Below are 6,654 nucleotides of genomic sequence, written 5' to 3' on the forward strand. Positions count from 1 at the left end.
TGTAGTGTTATTGTTCTGTTATACAGCACTTTTTGTTCAATGATTTCCTTCAGCCTATGGAGTAACAAGTTAATATCACTTAAAACTTCAAGTTATGCTACAGACAAAAGGCAAGCAAAGCATTAAAACTTGGTTCCTTTGCACTGCACTTCTTCTCAAGGATATTTTTTGCATATGAAGTTTCAAGTCTATATCACTTATAGTTTTCAAGCAATGTTCATGACAAAAAAGAATAACATTTACAAAGGGCAATTACTAAAAAATATGCAAGAAATGGCAATGGTTATTTTGCACTGCAATCCTCCTCAATGATATATTTAAGCCTATGAAGCTTCTATTCAATATCACTTATATCCTTCACCGCGGACGGACGGACAGAAGTGACTCTTATAACCCTTCACCCATTCTAATTTTTAAGTCTATATCACGAACAGTTTTCAATTAATCATGAAAACCCAAGTATACAATTAAAAATGGCAATAACTAGAAAAGATTAATTGTTCTTTTGCACTGCACCTCTCAATTATGTCTTTCAGCATATGAAGTTTTAATTCAATATCACTATAAGCTTTCACCAGGAACGAACGAACGGGCAGACAGACGGACGGACACAAAGGGGTGAATCTTAATGCCATTCACCTATTCCAAGTTTCAGGTCTATATCACGTTTAGCTTTAAAGGCGATATTATTATAGCGACATTTGAACACAGTCGCTTCGTTTGTCACCCAAAATGTCGTGTTTCGATTCGTGTGTCGTGTGTCGCGGTGTAAAATTAGACCGCGACACACGACATTCGAATAAAAAGGGCGACATTTGAATAATAAAATGTCGCGTGTCGCTTCGTGTGTCGCCCAAAATATCGTGTGTCGCTTCGTGTTTCGTCCTTTGACAATAACGACCCACGAAGCGACGCACTATATTTTGGGCGACACAGGAAGCGACGCGCGACATTTACCACGATATATCGCCTTTTGGGCTACCTACAAAAGGGCGACATTTGAATAATAAAATGTCGTGTTTCGATTAGTGTGTCGCGCAGATTGTCATTTGTATGGTGATGTAGGGACCTATACAAACTGCTTGACATATTGAATATTTCTGCTGAAAAACAATTCATGTTCTTGTTTTATTTGTCTAGCAAATAAAAGTAGTGTATGGTAAAGCTCGTAAGTGGTGTGCCTTTAAAACTTTAGGTCTTACTCTTTAACGAATTATGTTATTTTCTCTTGAGAAAACACTTAAGGAAAAACAATACAATAGAGCTATATCCATTCACATATAAATATACAACTGATATGGATCGATTTATTAGTTCTTGTACTACGAATTGACTGAGGATGTTAGGTTTTTGGTATTTGTCTGTGTGATTTTAAATATGTTTAAATAGTAAACTATATATATATATATATATATGATAGAGTTAATGCTAAGTTAGCGTCATTTACAAACTTCCATTAAAACTGTATGCCCGGACATGCGCACAGTATATGCAATGACATATTTACATGAACGTCACCGAAGCTGTTTACATGTATATACAGCATTATCGTGTTACATAGAATTCTAACAAATGAAACACGATTGCGATTAGTTCATCTAAAGAAAAATGATTATTCGAGGTATTTGTATAAACTTTAACAAACATTTGAGGAGAAAAAAAGTGGTATGTAATATTTAAAAAAAAGAAATTGTTGATTCACTCTCGTTTAAAATATGCGAGCCAGCTTTTGTTTGTACCTACCGCGCGTGCTCAAATATCGGAAATACCCAGACCGGATATTTCCGAAAAACAACTATTACAACCGTTTGCCGTTGTAGTCATTCACAACACAGAGGTATTACTCGCTGACCCGCACGTGCATGCGTAATTGAAACAGTTATACCGGTCAGTGATGCAGAATTAAAACAAATACGGTGAGAAGCGCAAACTGGCAAAATACTTTAAGGCCGTAAAAAGTCATTTTAGATTTAAAATGAACGAATTATCATTCAAAAATGGTAGTATCTTCAAAGTGCGTTTGCTAGTCACCCGACAAGCTGATCAGGGAGGTAAAAGACACCCCTTTGGCTGCAAGAAAAAAATAACTCTGCGCTCTACATAGTATGTTTTGGCAAAAATGTCAGACTAAATAACAAAATATGCACTTGCATGTCCAATGTGCGATAAATACCGACCGAATGCGAAAGAACATCTACTACCGCATGCAATTCCTTAACGTCCATGGCGAAATGTGCCATTTAATTTGTTTGCATTGAACAACAAGTTGTCGTTGCTTGCAGTCGCCATTTATAGATCAATTCGTATGAGTGCACTTCAAGCATAAGTGTTATTCACAAACTCAACGTACACTTAATGTAACGCATCCGTAATGATTTCCCGCGATTTCTTCAAAGATCGAAGAGTCTTATTGCCTGTTACTTATGGATATCTAATTTCAACAGGTTGTGTGACGTTCGTGGCCGAGAGGTTAAGGCGATAGACTAGAAATAATTTGGGATCTTCCCGCGCAGGGTCGAATCCTGCCGACAACGCATACTTTTGCGACGCGTTTTATTTCTTTTCTAACGTAATTTGATTTAATATAGCATAAAAGCTATGTTTATTGTTAAATATGTCGCAATTGTTATCATTTGTTTAATGTAATTTTTAAAATTACATAACGTTATGGCTAAATTGGGTGATTAACAGCTGAAAATACGAATCATGCATGTTGCATTTTTATTTTATTTCAAAAAGTAAACTGTAATCTGTATATTTCTTGGTATGTTTGCTGTATATACTGTATCTATAAAACTCACTTCAAAATATTACATAAATGACACTATTTTGAATTTTATGACACTTTGTTTTTAACCAACTCAATTTCTACTTTGCTGAAACCACTTACATTTCATGGCGCTCTGCCATAGATACCATGTTATAAAAATGTTTGTAAAAGAATATAAAGAAGTGAACCTTCAGCTGCTGGAGCAGTATTGCATTCTCATTATATACAATTAGTTGGTCCTTTATTTAAGGCAAGTGACCAATTGCCTTAACAGTACAAATCAGCACAATACAAAACAACATAAACACATATAAGAATAAAGCTGGGGTCACCGCCTTGGAACGGTCAATGCAAAGCATTGGGGGTTTAAACCGGTTTTAGAGCGCTCAACCTAACACTTGGCCCAGCAATATTCATGATACTTATAAGTGTAAATAAAATTAAACATCATAGCATTGTAGCTCAAATTAAATAATAATAAAAGGGAATTAAAACACATTTAATTTAATTACCATTTTATTACTCAATGGTAGGAAAGAGACCAGAGCAACAGAGTTACAATTTTTTGAGGAACGATGAAATGAAACTACGAACTAGTGTCAACTACGTCCCTTCTTTTTAAAAAAAGATTTAAGATATAGCATCATAAAGTTAATATTTCAGATCATCATCGCGCAAATACAGGAATAAGCAGCAATAATGGGTGTCAAAGATCCATATTACATAGCTTGGTTGTTTATGTGACTTCAAAAAAATTGAAAATAAATCAAACACGAAACACCAGAGAGAAAATATTAATACAATTTAACGCTTTAAAACCGCGATGACCTATGCATGTAGACTTAAAACAGTGAAAGTATGTCGTATGAAGCAATATAGAAGCGATGAAGTAAAAAATTCAATGTAGCCAAGAAAAGTGAAAGAGTATCGTATGACGCAATTGAGAAGCGATGACACGATGATGTGAAAAAAAATCTCGGGGCAGTACTGTAAAATAAAAAAAAAAATATTAAAGGGGCGGTACTGTACAATCGCAATACCAATAAAACCAGCTTAGGTGATTGAATATTTAAGAATCAAACATATAAAATGGTAATTCCATTAATAATTCCAAAATTTTAAGAGAAGAAATATATAGTGAATCAAAACCCAACAAGCATGTGTTTAAAAGTACGTTCACATCACATCCGTTTGATAAAATGAGTTAATTAAATTGAAAAGTTTAATATAAACATTTTCTTAAAGATATTTTAATTTGCGAACATCAAAACATCTCCATAAAATGATGGGTGGGAAATTCAATTAGTTAGATGCCATTTTAAAGAAACATTATAGTTTGATATTAAATCATCATACGTTGAGTAAATTTTAGCGAATTTACTTCGTAGGTTACTCCGTAGAATACTTATTTTATCTTGTTTAAACTTTAAACACCTTGACTGCATCTTTGCACGCCTACTGCATACCCATATGTGGAAATCTAGATGAATTATGGAACGTTCATATACCCCAGCGGTTTCAAATAAACAGGACAAAAGCCGAGCGTGGGGTGGTTTTGAAAAAAATCAGTATATTTTTTAAAGCATGCAAAGCCTACCTACACATTTGCATGTAGTTCAGTGAAATGATGCTGATTAAGAAAATTATACATTATATTATATTTGGAAAGGTTCCCAATACGCGTGCGCTACCTAAGCAGAGTAGATTCTCCTAAACCTTTTACATCTGATAAAGGTCCAAAGTTCTCATTTAGAGAGTTTGTCTGATTTTGCAAAACAGTGAAATACTTGTCTTGGCTGGGCTGGTCAAGGCACGGCAGTTAGATAAGAACAAAGCATATCACGGCATGCTGGGCGAGATTAGCAGGTAAGGGAAAGCTGGGGACAGACAACGACATGGAAGGTCACGCAAGGGAAGGGAAAAAAGTATGTTGGACAGGCTTTGTCGGAACAGACAGGACAGGGCCTGGGATACCTTAATATTCGAATTCCCAATACCTAGCTTGGTATTATTACTTGGATCGATATTCATTTAAGTTCGAATACCCAATACAATGGAAGAAACTTCCCGTTCGGGAAACTAGGGGAATCCAATATTGGTTTTCCTGATCGGGAAACTCATAGACAAATTTGCATTTTTTTCCCGATCGGAAAAAAAAACAGCAATTTTTGGTGGGTTCAGAAAATGGGCTAAGGGAAACTTTAAGATACAAAAAAATCTGTTTTTAACAACGCCTTTCTGTAGAGGAATACATGTGTAATTTTTTACCGTGAACATTTTGTTTAAGTCCATGGTTTCTTTCAATAAAGTTGCGAACTTGTATGATCACGTAAAAATTTAATGTCAGTGGTTTCCGAATTAGAAACCAAATTTCCTGATCGGGAAACTATCAGAATTGACTGAATTGCTGTTCATGCTTGTGGACTTTATCTAGCACTGACAATTGCTCTTTTCTACGAAAGCCTAATAAACCACTTAAAACTTTAAATAAAAGAGTGCAAACATGTATTAACGCCAAAAAAAAGGCGTTTCTATGCAAATAATAAACACGTAATATCGAAAACAAACGATTATAACGTTAATAAACGTGTAATAACGCGAAATTAAAGGCATGACTAGTTCGAAATAAAATGCGTAAAAATCTACAAAAGGCGTAATAACGCAAACTTAAAGGCGTACAACGCTAAAAAATGTCGTAATAACGCCAAAATTAAAGCGTACATACGCTAAAAAGGGCGTAATAAGGTAAAGAAGAAAAAGGCGTACACAAACGCTTTATTTTTTTTTAAAAAAGGCACATAAGCATAACGTCAACAAAACGGCGTAACAAACGCTAAAAAGGCATAATAATAACGCAAACTAAAAGCGTACAAACGCTTAAAAGGGCGTAAATAACGCCAAAACTGAAAGGCGTACAAATGCTAAAAAGGCGTAATATCACGCAAACGAAACGGCGTATATAAACGCTCAAAAAGGCGTAATAACGCAATATCAAAGGCGTTCAAAAACGCTTTAAAAAGGCGTCGTAAAAGCCTTGGCACTATGTAAAGTGATGGCTTCTTTGAAGACGTTAATTCAAATCAAAGCGTTATGAGTACATTTGAGTTTATTGAATTTGTAAAGACGAATTCAGTATTTCTGGAAATCGTCCCTGAAAGTCAGCATAGGCAACCGACATTTGTACAGATTCAACTTATTGTTTCCCTATGAATGGATTGGTTTTATACGGAATACTCGATAGTGCGACGATGTGTTATTGTAACCATTCCACACCGGAAGGCGACAGTACGATGGCGATAACACGTCATAATGATGTTGATAACGCGACAGTTCGATTATGAAAACGCATATATCACGAAATTTCGCGTTTCGTTATTCAAGGTACTATCATCGTGATTTGCGCGTTTGATCGTACTAATATCGAGTATGCGTTAAGATCAACCCGTTCATAGGCAATATCCATATCCGGATTGCGTAATATTTGCCCGTTTGCAATTAGTAAGACAGCTTGATTTCAATTTCAATCTTAAGCATATGGCTAGATTGTTTCATGTATAAACCGAAAAATGAAATATACAAGTTTATTGTATGTGGAATGCAAATACAACTGAAAAAAAAAAACGAAAAAATCTTTGTCATCAATTTAATATTTAGAAACGTACAGTTAAACATAAATGTGTGAAATCAAGATATACGCAAAATATCTTTTTTCAAATGTATTCTTGTTCAACATAACCAGAGATGACACATTTCAGTTTTAAAATACAGTTTTAACTTGTGTCACTCGTAGTACGATACGTAATGCTGCTTGAGCGATGAAACTGTATAAAAATATTAACCAGCATGTGCACTTGCGCATCCGGATATTTTGGATCATGTTACGT

The sequence above is a fragment of the Dreissena polymorpha genome, chromosome 13 (assembly GCF_020536995.1).
Source record: "Dreissena polymorpha isolate Duluth1 chromosome 13, UMN_Dpol_1.0, whole genome shotgun sequence".
Classification (NCBI taxonomy): domain Eukaryota; kingdom Metazoa; phylum Mollusca; class Bivalvia; order Myida; family Dreissenidae; genus Dreissena; species Dreissena polymorpha.